Below are 17,793 nucleotides of genomic sequence, written 5' to 3'. Positions count from 1 at the left end.
TAATAAAAATCCCAACATGATATGATAAAACACCCAAGTAAACAGATAACAGTCCCGAAAAGCAGAAAAGAAAAGGCAAGACAGCAAAAAAAAACATTTTCCAATAGAACCAAAAAGAGCGAAAGTATATCAAGGAGGACAAAGCCTCCGGGCTGCGTACCGGCACACACTTTCTGCTTGTAAACCTTACTTCCTGATGTCAACAATTTGTTTTCCACATTCACGTCAATTTTCCATTAAATGTCGCTATGTTATTTTGTGTTATTTTCACTCTACAGCCATCTATACTCTTACCATCAGTGGCACTAGAGAGCTCCCAGTTCCAGTACAAATGTGGGGCACTCCAAAGATCAAGGTACTGATTTACAATTGTTTTATTTTAAAGTTGATTTCGTTTTTGCAATAACTTTGTCCATCATTGTTTGTATCTGTACTGTCCTCAGCAAACCAAATCCAGTTTTCCTGACCTTTGTCCTTCTTGACCTCCTGGCTCCTCTGATCCCTCATTTCTGAGGAAACAATTACCTTGGGGCTATAATTTGTTCAACGTCCACTCACTCATGCAAGGGGAAATGGGCATCAGTCATCATCTGTCCCTTATTTTTGACTTGCTGACTTCCAACAGCTCCTATGGTTGTTTCCAGATTTAGACCAGTTTCTTTGGGTCTTCTATTGCTCTCTTCTGACTCTGCAATTTGCTCATCTTGCGCTCATCCATTTATGCACTATCTCAACCTCTGCTCTATCTTTTCCTCGCTAAATCGCTCCACTTTCCCTTGTGATCCCAACCATTGTAGTTCTCCCTTTAGTCTGTCCATCTCCCACAGAGCTTCTGATAAGAGAGCAAGACTAACCCTCAAAGTAATCCAAGATTAGTATTTTATCCAACCAACTGTAATAATAATCTTTATTCGTGTCACAAGTAGGCTTACATTAACACTGAAATGAAATTACTGTGAAGATCCCCTAGTCGCCACACTACGGTGCCTGTTCGGGTACACTGAGGGAGAATTCAGAATGTCCAAATTACCTAACAGCACATCTTTCGGGACTTGTGGGAGGAAACCGGAGCAACCAGAGGAAACCCACGCAGACACAGGGAGAACATACAGACTCCGAACAGACAGTGACCCAAGCTGAAACCCAAGATCGGAATATTGTCAGCTCAGGTTGTCTTGAAGTATGTCAGCAGAGCTTCTTGAATGTCGAAATAGGCAGCCTTCTTATCCTCTTCCTTACTGGAGAGAATACTTGTTTGTCGAAATGTTCCAAGATGTTCACCTTTTAAAAAATAAATTAAGTGTATCCAATTAATTTTTTCCAATTAAGGGGCAATTTAGTGTGGGCAATCCATCTAACCTACACATCTTCGGGTTGTGGGGGCGAAACCCACACCAACACGGGGAGAATGTGCAAACTCCACACGGACAGTGACCCAGAGCTGGGATCAAACCTGAGACCTCAATGCCGTGAGGCAGCAGGGCTAACCCACTGCTCCACCATGCTGCCCTGTTCACCTTATATTTATTAATGGTGGACAGATTTGACTGTGAAATCTCCCTTCCTTCAGAATGTCTGAATTATATTTCACACTCTGCTGGATCACGTTCAGCTTCTCTCTAATTGGCAAGACATTTAACTTTCTCATTGGTGTAGCCTTGCTTGCAGGCTCTGCATCTTCTTTTCATAGGGAGATCTCAATGTCAAATTATGGCTTTCCCAGCACTCCATGATTTTGCACTCTTGTGCGCTCTAACTCTGTTCTGATTGATTGGTGGGGTATTTTGACAGGTTTAGACAAGCTTGGCTAATCTGGATTTACAAGTGTGGAATTTAGGTTTATTATGAACATGGTTCGATGGGATTCCATGGCACGGTGGCACAGTGGTTAGCACTGCTGCCTCACAGCACCAAGGACTCGTGTTCAATTCTGGCCTGTGTGGAGTTTTCACTTTCTCCCCGTGTCTGCGTGGGTTTCTTCCAGGTTCTCCGGTTTCTCCCACTGTTCAAAGATGTGCAGGTTAGGTGGATTGGTGATACTAAATTGCCCCTTAGTAATCAGAGATGTGCAGGTTAGGTGGGGTTATGGGGATAGGGTGGGGGAGGGGGCCTAGGTAGGATGCTCTTTCAGAAGGTCAGTGCAGACTCAATGGGCCAAATGCCTCCTTCTGCACTGTAGGAATTCTATGATTTTCTATTGTGCCAGTGGGATTAGTTGACAACATCAATATAACCAGCATTATATGTCATCTGAGTTTGACCCGTTGTGATTTCACTGAATATTCCTACTTTTGGATTCCCTTTTATGTTAGCTGCAAGTGTCTTCTCATACTCTTTCTTAGCTTCTTTTATTTGCTCTTTCTTAACTTTCTCTATTCAAAAGGGGCAGACGTCCTTGCCATTGCCTCCCTGATCGCCTGCCAAACACTCCTGCTTGGCTGGCGATCGGCAGCACCACCCAAGGCCTCAGACTGGCTGGCTGATCCAGCAGAATTTCTCAAACTAGAGAAGATAAAAATCTGCCACTTTCCAAGTTAGCTTAACCTCTTGCCAGAAACAGTAGCAAAATGCCTCATAAGGAAAGTGGTCCTGGCTCTGTTTAGGGTGAACAGTCCGGCCTGTACAGGTCACATCTCCCCCAGACCAGGTCCCATTATTCCAAGAATTTGAAGGCCTCCCTTCTGCACTATCTCTCCAGCCACATAATCATATTTCTATCCTTCTATTTCTATATTCACATGTGCACAGTGCCGAGAGTAATCTGGAGATGACCGTTTTTGAGGTTTGCTTCTGAATTTCCAACGTAGCTCCCTAAATTCTGGCTGCTGATACATTTCTCTTGCTGCCTATGCCATTGGTACAGATATGGGCCACGCCTATTGGCTGTTCATCCTTCCCCCTCAGGGTGCACTACAGCTGTTCAGTGACATCCTTGACCCTGGCACCAAACTAGATTGGCAGGGGGATGAGAACCTGAGGGCAAATTCAGAGCAGGGAACAGGAAATGGAGAATTAGTTAGTGACTGAAAGACAGGCGCAGCATAGGTTAAAAAGTGTACAGCACAGGAATTTGTCAGTGCTAAATGGTATATATATATAAACGCAAGTATAGTAAATAAAGTTGATGAGCTGAGCGCACAGGTAAGACACATGGCAACATATCATCACTATAACAGAAACGTGGTTTAAGGATGGGCAAAAATGGCAGCTCAACACCCATGGATATAGAACGTTCAGGAAGGATAGGGAGGGGATACAAAAGGTGGGGGGAGGGTAGTAGTATTGGTTAAAGAAGCAATCACAGTTGTGAGGAGGGATAATATACTAAATGAAACATCAGATGAGGCCATTTGGGTTGAGCTCAGATATATAAAATTGGGCAGCCACATCTTTCTAGAATTGTACTATTGATCCCCAAATAGGAAGGAAGTTAGAAGTGTAAATATGTGAACAGATTTCTTTTTTTTAAATATAATTTTTATTGGAATTTTTTACAGAAAATATAAAACATAATGACAAACAATGAAATGCAACAAAATAACCCATAATAACCGTACCACCCCCAGACCGTATCGACGCATGTATCCCATCCCCCACCCCCCCAACCCCAATGAACAACAAAAGAACTTCAAAATAAATTTAAATTAAATAAACAAATATAGTCATCATCCGCCCCCCCCCACCTTTTCCTTCCCCCTGCCCCCCCCCCCCCCCGGGTTGCTGCTGCTACTGTCCCCGTACCCTATCGTTGAGCCAGAAAGTCGAGAAAAGGTTGCCACCGCCTAAAGAACCCTTGTACCGACCCTCTCAGGGTGAATTTGACCTTCTCTAGCGTAATGAAACCCGCCATGTCATTGATCCAGGTCTCCACGCTTGGGGGCCTCGCATCCTTCCATTGTAGCAAGATCCTTCGCCGGGCTACTAGGGACGCAAAGGCCAGCACACCGGCCTCTTTCGCCTCCTGCACTCCCGGCTCCACCCCAACCCCAAAAATCGCGAGTCCCCATCCTGGCTTGACCCTGGATCCCACCACCCTCGACACTGTCCTCGCCACCCCCTTCCAGAACTCCTCCAGCGCCGGGCATGCCCAGAACATATGGGCATGGTTCGCTGGACTCCCCGAGCACCTGACACACCTGTCTTCACCCCCAAAGAACCTACTCATCCTTGTCCCAGTCATGTGGGCCCGGTGCAGCACCTTGAATTGGATGAGGCTAAGCCGCGCACACGAGGAGGAAGAATTAACCCTCTCCAGGGCATCAGCCCATGTCCCGTCTTCGATCTGTTCCCCCAGTTCCCCCTCCCACTTAGCTTTCAGCTCCTCTACTGACGCCTCCTCCGCCTCCTGCATAACCTTGTAGATATCAGATATCTTCCCCTCTCCGACCCAGACCCCCGAAAGCACCCTGTCGCTCACCCCCCTCGCGGGAAGCGAAGGGAATCCCTCCACCTGCCGCCTAGCAAATGCCTTTACCTGCAGATACCTGAACATGTTCCCCGGGGGGAGCCCAAATTTCTCCTCCAACTCCCCCAGGCTCGCAAACCTCCCATCAATAAACAGGTCCCTCAGCTGTCTGATGCCCGCTCTGTACCAACCCTGAAATCCCCCATCAATGTTCCCGGGGACGAACCTATGGTTCCCCCTCAACGGAGCCTCCATCGAGCCCCCCACTTCTCCCCTATGTCGCCTCCACTGCCCCCAAATCTTGAGGGTAGCCGCCACCACCGGACTCGTGGTATACCTCGTAGGAGGGAGCTGCCACGGCGCAGTTACCAGGGCCCCCAGGCTTGTATCTCCACAGGACGCCCTCTCCATCCGTTTCCATGCTGCCCCCTCCCCCTCCATTACCCACTTGCGCACCATCGACACATTGGCCACCCAATAATACCCCGAGAGATTGGGTAACGCCAGCCCCCCCCTGTGTGAACAGATTTCTAAGAGTAAAACAATAGGGCAATAATTTTTGATACTTTGACGACCGTAATATCAATTGGGATAAGAACTGTGAGACGGGCTCAGAGGACAAAATTATTGAACTGCATTTAAGAAAACTATTTTAGCCAGCACACAAGACCAACAATAAGGGTTGCAATTCTAGATTTAGTCTTAGGAAATGATGCTGGGCAAGCGGCCGATGTAGCAGTAGGAGACCATTTTGGAGATAGTGACCACAATATAGTTACATTGAGCGCCATTATGGGAAAGGACAAAGATGGAACAGGAGTAAAAGGTCTAAATTGGGGGAAGGCAAATTTTACAAAGCTCAGCGGTGAGGTGGTGTGAGTGAGCTGGATACAGCAGGGCAAAAAATGTGTTAAATTAGTGGGAGGCATTCACAGGCAAAATTCTAAGGGCACAGTGTATACATGTCCCCATACACAAAACAGATGATACTGCCAAATCTAGAAGCCGCCTGTTATCCAGAAGCACGCAGGACAAGACAAAGCAAAAATAGAAAGCTTGTGGCAGTCATAAAAGACTTAATACTGTAGAAAGCCGAGAGGAATATAGAAAGTACAGTGGTAAAAATTGAAATTTGAAAAGCAAAGATAAGATACAAAGAAATATTGGCAGGTAAAACAAAGAAAATCCAAAGATGTTTTACCAATACATTAAGAGGGAAAGTACAGGGCCTACCAGAGATCTACAGGGGTTGGTTTAGCACACTGGGCTAAATCGCTGGCTTTTAAAGCAGACCAATGCAGGCCAGCAGCATGGTTTAATTCCTGTACCAGCCTCCCTGAACAGGTGCCGGAATGTAGCGACTAGGGGCTTTTCACAGTAACTTCATTGAAGACTACTCGTGACAATAAGCGATTTTCACTTTTCACTTTCACATGGCAACTTATGGGTTTGTTCAGCAGATGTGGGCAGGGTTCTCATGAGCACTTTGTTTCTGTCTTAACTAAGAAGAGGAATGATGTAGCCATTCTCTTTAAAGTGGAGGTGTGTGAAATATTAGATACAATAAGCATAGTGAGAGAGGAAGTACTGGACTGACATCCTTGAAGGCAGATAAATCACCAGGACAAGATGGATTGTATCGCAGGCTGTTGAAGGAAGCCAGTGAGGAAATAACGGATTCTCTGAGGATCATTTCCCAATCCTCACACTATACAAGAGAGGTAACAGAGGATTGGAGCTCTAAGAATGTTGTACCATTATTTGAAAAGATTGTGAGGGATAAGCCAGCCCATTTAAGGTCAGTCAGTCTGACTTCACTAGTGAGCCAATTATTGGAAACAATTCCGAGAGATAGGATAACCTGTCAATTAGAAAGATGCAGATTGATCAGGGATAGTCAGCATGGTTTTGTTTTGAAGAGATTGTGTCTTGTTAACTATATAGAATTTTGTGAGGAAGTAACAAGGATGATTGATGAGGGATGTTGAGCAGCCGATGTTGTCTGCATGAATCACATTAAGGCATTTAACAAGATCCCACGAGGCAGACTGGTCAGAAAAGTGAGATCTCATGAGATACAGGAGAAGGTGGCAGATTGGATCCAAAATTGACTCAGTGACAGGAAGCAAAGGGTAATGGTCGATGGATGTTTTGTGAATGGAAAATGGATTCCAGTGGTGTTCCACAAGGTTCAGTATTGGGGCACTTGTTTGTTGTATATATTAATAATTTACACTTAAATGAGAGAGACATGATTGGGAAATTTACAGATGGCGCTATTGTCGGTGTACACACCATGCCGGAGCAACTGCGGCTTCCGGATGAGGCAGGGGAGGGAAGAATTGGGGATATATATAAGTTGCTGGGGAGCAGGGAGGCGAGCGAATGGTGAAGATCAAGGAGAAATGGGAAGCAGAGTTGGGAATGGAGATCAATTGGGGAGTATGAAATGAGGCACTGTGAAGGGTAAATGGGACCTCCTCTTCTACAAGGATGAGCCTGATACAGTTTAAGGTGGTGCACAGGGTGCATATGACTCGGGAGAGAATGAGTGGGTTCTTTCAGGGGGTAGTAGATGAGTGTGAGAGGTGTGGGCGGGGGCTAGCGAATCATGCGCAAATGTTATCGGGTTGTGAAAAATTGGGAAAATTCTGGGCGGGAGTGTTTGCGGTCTTAGCCAGGACAGTGGAGGAGGGAGTGGACCCGGACACTTTGGTGGCGATATTTGGGGTTTCAGAGAAGACGGAGCTCATGGAGAGGAGGAAGGCCGATGTAATGGTCTTCGCTTCTCCGATTGCATGGCGGCGAATTTTGCTGGAGTGGCGGTCGGCATCGCCACCGGGGGTAGCAGCATGGTTGGGTGACCTGCACAACCTCCTGCGGTTAGAGAAGATAAAGTATGAGATAAGGGGCTCAGCAGGGGAGTTTGAGAAAAGGTGGGGGATGTTTGTGACCGTGTTTGAGGAGCTGTTCGTCACGGGGGGGGGGGGGGGGGGGGGGGGGGGGGGTGTGATATGGGGGGGGGGGGGGAGGAGGAAAATCTGAACAAGCAGTATAGTTGATTGTTGGGAAGAATGTTTCCCAGGGTGTTTATTTGCTGGAACCTACTTTGATACAAATTTGAATAAAATGCGTTTAAAAAAAAATTGTCGGTGTAGTTGATAGTGAAGAGGATAATTGCCGACTCTGAATTAAATCAATGGTTTGCACAATGAGTGGTCCGAGAAGTGGTAAATGGAATTCATGAGGTCATGCATTTGGGGAGGGAAACAAAGCCAGGGAATACTCAATAAATGGGAAGATATTGAGAGGGGTTGAGGAAGTGAGAGACCTTGAGAGTGCATGTCCACAGGTCCTGGAAGGTGGCAGGACAGGTGGACAAGTTCAAGGAAGCGTATGGAATGCTCTCCTTTAATATGCAGTGTAATGAATACAAAAGCAGGGATGTAATACTGGAACTGTATAAAACACTGGTTAGGCCACAGCTAGAGTATTGTGTGCAGTTGTGGTCACCACATTTCAGGAAAGAAATAATTGCTTTGGAGAGAATGCAGAGGAGATTTAAAAGACTGTTGCCAAGACTTGAAAATTGCAGGAATGAGACGAAATTGGATAGACTGGGGTTGTTTTCCTTAGAAAAGAGGCTGCTGAGGGGATCTGATTGAGGTGTACAAAATAACGAGGGGACTAGAAAAGGTAGACAGGAAAGTTAGGGGGGGGGGGTGCTGGAGGTCAATAACCAGAGGGCATAGATTTAAGGTGATTAGTACAGGGATTAGAGGGGACATGAGGAAAATCTTTTTCACGCAGAGGGTGATAGGTGACTGGAATTCACTGCCTAAGTTGGTGGACATTGAGATGCACTTCGAGCAGTGTTCTTCAAACTTGGGGGCGTGACCCGCAGGTGGATCGCGGGTGGGTGTCGGGAGGGTCGCGGAGCCGTCCTTCACGGCGCTCCCGATCGCTCAAATCCCCGCGCAGCAGCCATTAAAATGGCCACGGACATGTAAAAACAATTTGGCCGCATTGCGCATGCGTGCCGATGATTGGGCGGGCATGTGGAGTGCAGCCGCTATTTTTTTTAAATGGTCACAGTTTTTTGTTTTACAAGTTCGGCGGGTTTTGATTCATTTTATTCATTTATTTTATTCATTTAATATTTATTTTTTTCATTTATTTTATTCCTTTTATTTTTTTTTTACAAGTTCAGGGGGGTTTTATTCATTTATTTCATTCATTTTCATTTTTTTCATTTATTTTATTTTTTATATTTTTTACAAGTTTACAGGAAAAAATGCCGAACTTTGGACAGATGGTTACCGACACCGGAAAGCTTCAACTTCATCCAACAGGTTCCATTGGAGGAGCGTGTACCAGGGCCAAAGGGACCCGAAACCATTTCCTCCATTTTTATTGTAAGAAGCCTTACAACACCAGGTTAAAGTCCAACAGGTTTGTTTCAAACACTAACTTTCGGAGCGCAGCTCCTTCCTCAGGTGAATGGCGAGGTATGTTCCAGAAACATTTCTATTTTTATTTTTCTATTCTATTTCCACTTTTATCAGCAGCAAACAAGGTAAGAGAAAATGATGGGTCCAAGGTTGGCCGGTTGGTAAAAATGGGCCCCCGGAAAAAAAGTTTGAAGAACACTGACTTAGGGGACTCCTACGTTTCTTCTTGTCTATCTGGTTGGGAGGTCACCCATTCCCTCTCTCCCTCAACACTCTTAAGCTGCAGGGTGACCACATCTACAACTGTGCTATCACACAACTCTCAGCCGGGGCGGGGAGGGGGGTTATTTACCCTTGTGCAAAGTGCACGAATGAGCACTTCTTCAATATTGGAGTGTCAGGGCTCCACGCCGTTGCTCTGCGCTTTGCGATGCTCCCGCTGCAGGATTAGGCCAATTCGCAGTGGGTCGATATTCCTTTATTATGGGGCAGACCTTTCATTTCAGCTCCGGTGTTAGCGAATAACAGATTTGCATCGGTCTGTTCAGACACAGGGCCAGTGGCTTGCTCCTCCTGCCGCACATGCTGCACAAACTCAGCCACATCAGGGATGCCTCTGCCGGACTCACGCGCCCTCTTCTGGCCATCACCTCGCCACATTGAACAGCGGTGAGCTGAGACTGGTGAGAGACACAATCCGACGCATCGGGGCCAGAGAACTCCTTCATTTCTAATCTACAACTAAACACAACCGGGTCAGTTCGTTTTCTCCCATTTAACAACAGTCCAAATGAAGAAACTCGAGCACAAACGTATGAAGATGCACAGAATACATTTTAATGACACACACGTCCATGTTCTGTCTGTTTCACAATCACAATTTCCCCCCAATTCCATGGATACAAAGTCGCAATTTACATTTGCCTTCTGAAATTTACAATATGAAACAGCGCAAACACATTGCACATTCCACAGCAACATGTCTCTGTGGCTGATAAAATTCGCCTCCTCCCTATTTGGATGAGTGTTGTTTCTTTTACACTTCACATTCACACAATAGAACCCACAATACATGTGTCCACTTGGGCTCCTTATCAGCTGTTTGATGCCTCATCTAATTCTTTTGTTGGATTGACTTTGCAAAGCACTAGAGTAAACATAATTTCTAAATGGATTCACCCATTGTATAACTCCATTAATTACATCAATTCGCGTAAAAATCATTGTGAAAGGACAGGGGCCGTTGGCACATCTATGCAATTAGCCTAAAGTTCCCAGAATGTTGTGATGATTATTGCGCCAGGTACTTAGCAAAATAGTCAGCCCCTCCCCGGAAATCTTTCATCGGGAAATAACAAATGTGGTGCTGCAAGGTCAGAGTGTCATGGTTTTGAGAAGCAGACATCCTCTTTAGTCAGCCAGAAAGATGGCAAGCTCAGCAATGCCATTGTCTTCTTAGTTGTTCTTCATTCAGGCTGTCGACTGTACAGTTGTTGTCCTTATGGACAGGAGCACAGTTTGAGATCTCTCCTCACTGATCGTTCTGCGCCCTATGACTGAGTTAATAATACAGTGAGCTATGCAATCATTACAAAATGTATTTTAAACTCAGAAGTTCGCTGTAATTCCTGTTGAAACGAAGCCAGATTTGTCCACTGGCTCTCATATTGTCAGCATTGCTGACAATCTAAATTTCTTTTCACACATTATCTAGTGCCTCCTGCACAACTATTTGACACCATTAGAAACGTTTGAAGTCGTCGAATCAGCGTTAGGTCCCCGGGTAAGCCGAGGATGTACAAGACTCATCCGGGGGTAGCAGTACATCTTCGGGGTACAAGGAAAGCTGCCGCGCCGCTGGTGTGAGTTAAGAGTCGGAAGTACAGAGTTATACTGCTGGCTGCCACTAGCGTCCAGTCCAGAGAGGGAGAGACAGAGGGAGAGAGAGAGCTCTCCACATTCCAAGTGCCACTCCGCTTAGCTAATAGTTGAGATCCAGCTTTCTAAGAGTTAATTGCAAGCTCAATGCTAAATTTATAACGCGTTTAAGAGTTCCAACAGATTATTTCAGCACCTTCTAAACCCAGGATTTATACCAGACAGGATTTATATGTTCCTCAGCCAAATCCTACCGATGGCGAGTAGCCTCCCAGCGAGGAACTGGGGGTGGGGATTGTTGGAGGTCTCATGCTACCTGGATTTAGTACACTAGGGAAATACTTTAGGATCCGATTCCATCCATCAGTCCCAATGCACAGCCCAAATCAATCTGCAACCCAAAAAACAAGATAAAAGCTATATGCACCTTGGTCACTGTCCGTGTGGAGTTTGCCCATTCTCCGCATGTTTGCCTGGGTTTTGCCCCACAACCCAAAGATGTGCAGGGTAGGCAGATTGCTAAATTGCCCCTTAATTGGAAAAAATGAATTGGGTACTCTAAATGTAATAAATAAAAAGCTATATGCACATGCTCTAGAAATATTAGTCGGAATATTGAATGAAAACGCAAATAGATGAAGACAGAATGGCGTTGACGTATGATTCCCCAGTTTATATTGAAGAGTTAACCAGTGACCTGGATCTTAATAGAATGAATTCGATGGATAGAATGGGGTGTAGCCTTTTCTCATTCCTCTATAGGAAATACTGTAACGTCCACTTCTGGGGCTACATTGAGGAAGGATATGAAGGCAGTGGAGAGAATACAGAGGAGATTCCCAAGAAGGATTCCAGGGATAAAGAACTGTAGCTATGAGGATAGATTGGAGTTGTTGGGACTGGTTACCTTGGGCAAAAGAAGGCGGAGAGGAGACTTGATAGAGGTATTCACTATCCTGAAGGGTAGGGAGGATAAATACTGAGAATCTGCCCCCTCCCACCAAGACAGAATCAAAATAATTGACAAAATGTGTAAACGCGATGTGAGGATTTTTTTCCACCCAGAAGGTGACTGGGATGTGCAATGAACTTCCTGAGAGGGTGCTGGAGCCAGGTTGGATCGAAGTATTCAGAAGGGGTTGGTTTGCTATTTGAAAAGAGAGAATGTCAAGGTTACTGGGAGACGGCAGGAGAGTGGGATGAGGTAGAATGCTCTTTCAGAAAGACAGTGCAGACTGGATGGGCCGAATGGGAGCCCCTGTTAACTTGTGATCTACCGCGAAAAGACATTAACAGACCCTGCTTTTTAAAATTGAGTTAGTGGTTCGGCAATGCGGTCACCGACTGTCCTTGGTGAAAATAGACAGTAGGCATAGATCCCAGGCAAGTCGGTGTCTCCCTGCAGAAAGAATGGGCTGAACGATACAACGAGAAGAAGAAAAATGTTCCCAAATGTCCCTGTGTCTGATTAAATTGTTAATTTATTCCTAAATTATCTTGAACTACTAGACTGATCAAATTGGGGGATTAATCACTAGCAGAGTCATTGGGACAATGCCACTGGGGATTAATCCAAGTTTTATTTTCAGGAGCGAGTCCTCGACACAATTCCCACTTAGCATCAAATTACACATACCCCGGAGCTAACCAAACCAGCCCATCTCCCAAACAAACCTGATCGATTATGGTCATAAAATCACGCTCACGCACTGGAAATTATTGAAAACATCAGTCGTTTTGTTAAAGACGGGATGGGGGCCATGGGGGACAGTATCTTACCTTGGAGTCAAGGTAATTATTTCACATTGGTGAAATAATTGTGTTCGCTCACACTCGCACACTCCGTCCACATAGTATACAAACAAGGACATAATAAAACACCCTCTCATTCCCCCCACCCTAGTTTCAAACATGAACCATATGGAGCAAATGATGTGCCCGGAATAGATGAGGAACACTCGCTGCCAGGGGCTGTGGGCATCTTGAATCTCTCCCAGAGGCTGCCCTCCAATAGTGCTCGCTCTGAACAAACGCCAGCTTTGTGCGGGAAGCTAACGCTTTACCCAATATTCGATAAAAAAATATTGGGCCCGATACCAGCCTGTTATCATTGTGACTGCTCATTCTGTCTCTCAGCGCTGGGTGACATATGGTCAGGGAACTGACATTGAGGTGACTGGGAATCCGCAGCAACCATCCAGGGACCCATATGGTGTGCATTTTAACGCTTTTTATCAGACCCATACCTGATAAGAAACAAATAAACAAACAGCCCTGTCAATTTGGGAGACATGTCCCCCCCCCCCCCTCCCCCACCCCTCCTTTTACCCATTAGGACCACACAGGGCCACCCTGGTCCTTAGCCACTTTCTTTAATTGCTTTTCCCGCAAGATTTATTCACTCCACCTCCTCCAGCTGCTCCGACCAATCCCGCGTCAGGAATAAGGACGGGAACGTGTAGGACTGCTTGAAATAACGGCAAATAGTCTCCCACTGGTGAAATATCCCCCCCCCCCCCCCCCCCCATCGTTCTCAGTGATATTTACATCCAGGCTGCCCCAATAAAATCGAGGCTATCAGGTGAGGATTTGGTCTTCTCTCATTCGATTCAATTCAGCAGATTAGCTCCAAAGAGGCGGCTAATTATGTTTCAGGCACAAACTCTCCGCCACTCTCCCAAGATCTGCAAGGAACTCCTCGCCCAGGGAAGCTGTTTCCCTGCTAAATGTGTTAGCGAGCGGCGCTGCAGAGCTGGCTGGAATGGTGATCCCAGCAGGATGGGCATTGACCATTCTCCAGAGAGACTGGCTGGGGTACACCCCACCCCACAACAATCATCACAACCAGCTCCACCCTCTGCTTCCTGCTCTGTAACGCCGCCGGGCGGAATTCACATCCAAACATCCATTTTGAACAAGGTCACAATACAAATGGGAAATAAACTCCGAGGGACTCCGGGGTGGTGGGGAATGTTGCCGTTTACTGTTATGGGAAATGGAGTCAAATCCACGGTGTACCCACTACTCAGAACTGTATATATAGAGAGAGAAAAATCCCAATGCTGTACCCATAATGTTCAGAATAAACCTTGACGAGAAGAAAGTTAGCCTGAGGTTTATTTGTGATTGATTGGATTGTCATCTTCCAAATATTTATGGGGTTATCATGTGGTCTGCATGTGTAAAGATAAATATCAGTGCTGAGCCGGACCCTCTACCTAAACACATCTGCAGTGGCCCAGTGTACAATAACCCTGGAATTATCCCCTTTATCTTGGAAGGGACATTCTGCGCCACTGGTTTTGCTAACATGATTGTGAATCAGGACAAAAACATCTCAGTCCTAATCATTACCCCCAGTCTTACTCTGGAGTTCGATGCCAATATTCAACTGACAAGGGCGGGGAGGACTTTACACCATTCTGCTGTGTCCCTCCCTGCCCCTTGATTTCGGAGGCATAGCAGCAGATGCGAGGGACCCTCGAAGCCAGGGCAACGAGGACCCCCAGCTAAACCCATCACGGCCCAAACGTAGCCTTCTTCCACCCACACCACCCTGAGCACCGTCCCGAGGGGAGGGGATGGGATGGGGAGGTCTCGAACCAAGGTGACCTGCTTCGTGGTGAGCAGTTGGCTGCGGGTCAGCAGTATACAGAGCTCTGCTGACTATTGGCCATCCTGCCAGGCGCATTGTGGGTGGGGGGAGGTGACATTCCTTCAACTTGCTCTCGATAACTCCGCAGGCCAGTGCACGGAGGGATATGGAGCAGGGAGCGAGGCAGAGCTAGAAAAGGGCAGTTTAGTAGGTTAGCAACAGATGTCACCCCTTCGCTTAGCACCCAGTTGGCGCTCCGCTTGATCCATGTGCCGTGTGCACCAGTCCGGCAGTCCATTCAATGCAAAGGCCAGCAATGGCTTTCAGAGTGCAATAAATTCACTCAGTTGGAAACACAGTTTCGCTCGGTCTATCCAATAGAGTACAAAGGGTACTACACCAGACTCTACTTGTAATATGACTGCGCTCTAATCGCAATAGTTTATCATCCATCCATTTCCTGCAAGGTAACAGAGTTGGAAGTTGAACAGACGTACTTAATTTCCTCATTTGAAAATAGTTGGACAAACTACGCGCATATACGAACATAAAGAATGAACACTAGACAGACTCGAGAGGAGTGACAAAAAGTGAAGTAGAATAGAGAAGGCCAACGGAATTAGAAAAAGTAGAGAGGGGACTGAGGCAAAAATCCAGATGCAAAGAAGCAGAACGTTTCCCGTTTGCAAACCTGGCCTACTGGTCAGCACATTACAGTCGCGATTGCTTTCTAACACGCTCCTGTTTACATCAACAACATTCCCAAGCTGTCCCGGAGAAGGAGCAAAGTGCTGACTGCTCCTTTCGGGGTAATACGGTATCTCACAGAGGCTTCCCAGGTTGGCCTCGCTGTTGCCTCCAATGATTTCCTGAGACACATGTGGAAGTAATAGTTGACCTGTACTCACAGCGCTGAAGATATATTACTGCAGCTAGCGGCTAGAAGCAAGATGAGAAACAGCACAGAGCAACAACAAAAAAAAACAGAGCTCCCCAACCCTGCTCCTTCCAGTGGAGACCCACACGCCTTTCCAACCCGCACCCTCACCCCCACCCAGACTGATGTCAATATCCCCCTACCCCCAGCCATCCCCTCTCGCCCCTCCCCACTCCTCTGGGCTGTTTGTTTTGCCCCAGTGATGATCTGTTCCTGCTGAAGAGGAACAGACAGAGCCTGCTAGACAAACAAACATTTCAGAACGACCATATCATGCAGTTCCCAGTTGGGATTTCAATCTAAAGAGGCAGTTGTCGGCATCAACTCAGAGCTGGTCAATACCACCCCTCACCCCTCAAGGGCAGAACCAGGGCGCCTCCTTATTTCACTGATGGAAATTGTTGGATGTCATTACTCAAAAGCGACCGGTTCCCCACACAGTGAATAATTACACCCAGTGTTAAAGAATGCCTTCAGTTTTTCTCTAATCCTAAAGCAAACTATTCTTCACTCCTCGGAGTCTTTGTGGTTGACAAGGCTCAGAAAAATAAACTGTGTGTGACTTTTCCCCCACCCCAAAACCCTCCCCCAGCCCCCTCCCCAACTTCAAGCTGTTTGCATTTGAGTGAAACTAACTAACGCTATTCTTTCTGTAAAAGCTACAGTTGGACTGAACATTACTGACCAACAATTTAGCAGTGGCTCAGTTCGCCCATTCATAACGTGCAGCAATCAGGGAGCGCGTTCTGACAAGGGTTGAGGGAGGGTGTGTGTGCAAAAGAGAAGAAACATTTCCCTCCATATAAAACTTCCTTCAAAAAGCACATATGGCAACTTTCTGAGCAAGGCAGCCCTGGATGTGACTGCGCGCTGTGTGGTTAAGAGTTTAGGAGGCCCAATCTTCACAGTGTGAGAGCAACGGGACTCCGAGCGCCGGCACAAAACTGCCGACTCTTATTGTGAAGCGACCACAGGGACTTCATTTCCTGACAGTTATTTACTTAAAGCAGATGATTAGTTTTTTTGGAAGGATGGACTGCAACATTGAATCAATTACAAGCTGCCGTTCTTTGCGCCCATTAACAATCTGAGGCCGGCTCCAGTGCTAAATGTACATGCTGGCCCCGAATGGAAGGATAGTTTGTGGACTTTCCACTTTGAGCAAGGTAAGGGAAAGGGGGTTGGGTGGGGGCGGGGGGGGGGGGGGTGGATTTATTAAGGGGGAGGTAGTTTGTTTTATCATCTCCTTCTGTAACAGATTTAGCATCGAGTTTGCAGGGCAGGAAAGGGCGGGGGGGGGGGGGGGGGGGGGGATTGGCAGCAGGGACCTGCCTTCGCCCAGTCTGGCTACACACAAACATCCAGATCCTTGTACAATTCCTCCCACTTCATTCTCTGTCAGCCTCTCCCCTCCAGAAAATACCGCTGCCTTTGGCCAGAGACGCTGTGTGAAAATTGTGCGTTTCTTTGGAGTTGGATGTGTGTGTGTGTGGAGTTTGGGAGTGGGCAGCCTATTTGGACTGTGGCATGTTGGTGTTGTACCGCTAACACAGGCGAGAGAAGTGTTGTCACGTTCGCCCGCCCGCTGCATTTTCCCTTGGACAGCCCTTTAAGCTGATGGCTCCATTGCGTAAAGTCTGTAATGACAAACACATTGGCGCTCGCTCTGGAAGCCATCGGGTGCCTGCGTCAGGGATTTAAGGAATTTCGAACGAAATAGAGGCTTTTTGCCCCCCCCTCTCTCACTCTTTGGGAATACTTCGCTGTCCTGGGATCGAGGGGAGAGAGAGAGATTTGGGAATTGTTGAGGAGCTCTGCCATGCGGATGAATCCCATAAACAGGAAGGGAAGAAGAAGTGTGCCAGAAGTGGATAGTGTGTGAAGTGGGAGCGCGGGGCGAAAGCTTTCTGAAACTATCGCTGCGGCGGGAAGAGGTAGGAATGGGACTCTGATCGATTTCACTGCTGTGCCTTTCTCTGTCCATCTCCTATCCGCCTCTTGCTTCATCCCATGGCTCTGTTTACACTCACAGCCCACTCTCACTATCTCTATTTCTTCACTCAGCCCTTTATCCACATCGATGAGAATCACCAGTAAAAGGCAACTTTCCCTCAATTCCCTTCTTCCGTCCAATCTCCCATCCCCCCTCCTCCCCACACCCCATCTTTGCCTCTCTTGCTTCCCTTCACACGTCCCCCCTCTCTCCCCTCCATAGCGCTCCCCGCTGTAATACATCTGTAATCTATTAACAATTCCTCTTCCACTTCTGCATTGTTCGTTTATTGTGTTGAAAGAATGATCTGACTTCGCAATTCGCCAGCTCCTGTTCTCCGGTCACACTGCTCCCACTCTCCCGGGTACCAGATTCCCGGTGCCCACCCCCCTCCCCAGTTTCTGCCGGGTTTTCGCACGGAGATTGGAAAGCAGTAGCCGGCCTGAAGCTGCCCAGCTCAGTCTCCAAGTGTGAGGGCGCAGCGGGAGAGTGGCACTGCAGCCCGGGGCTGTACACGCCGCTAACTGAGGGTTA

General features: G+C 47.0%; 1 protein-coding gene across 2 annotated transcripts in view; it reads left to right on the top strand.

Annotated features, from left to right (window-relative positions):
• The first annotated feature begins 16,151 nt into the window (after positions 1–16,151).
• pdgfra (platelet-derived growth factor receptor, alpha polypeptide) overlaps positions 16,152–17,793 on the top strand; it is a 68,721-nt gene continuing 67,079 nt past the window's right edge. The window contains exon 1 of one of the 2 annotated variants that reach the window (XM_038791169.1): positions 16,152–16,432. The gene's annotated coding sequence lies outside the window, so the exon portion shown is untranslated. Of the gene's footprint in view, positions 16,433–16,646; positions 17,201–17,793 lie in introns of those variants that run through there. The other variant, XM_038791170.1, reaches the window with a different exon arrangement.

This window comes from Scyliorhinus canicula, chromosome 3, assembly GCF_902713615.1.
Source record: "Scyliorhinus canicula chromosome 3, sScyCan1.1, whole genome shotgun sequence".
NCBI lineage: Eukaryota > Metazoa > Chordata > Chondrichthyes > Carcharhiniformes > Scyliorhinidae > Scyliorhinus > Scyliorhinus canicula.
The sequence above is the reverse complement of the archived record's forward strand: the minus strand, read 5'-3'. Positions and strand labels throughout refer to the sequence as shown.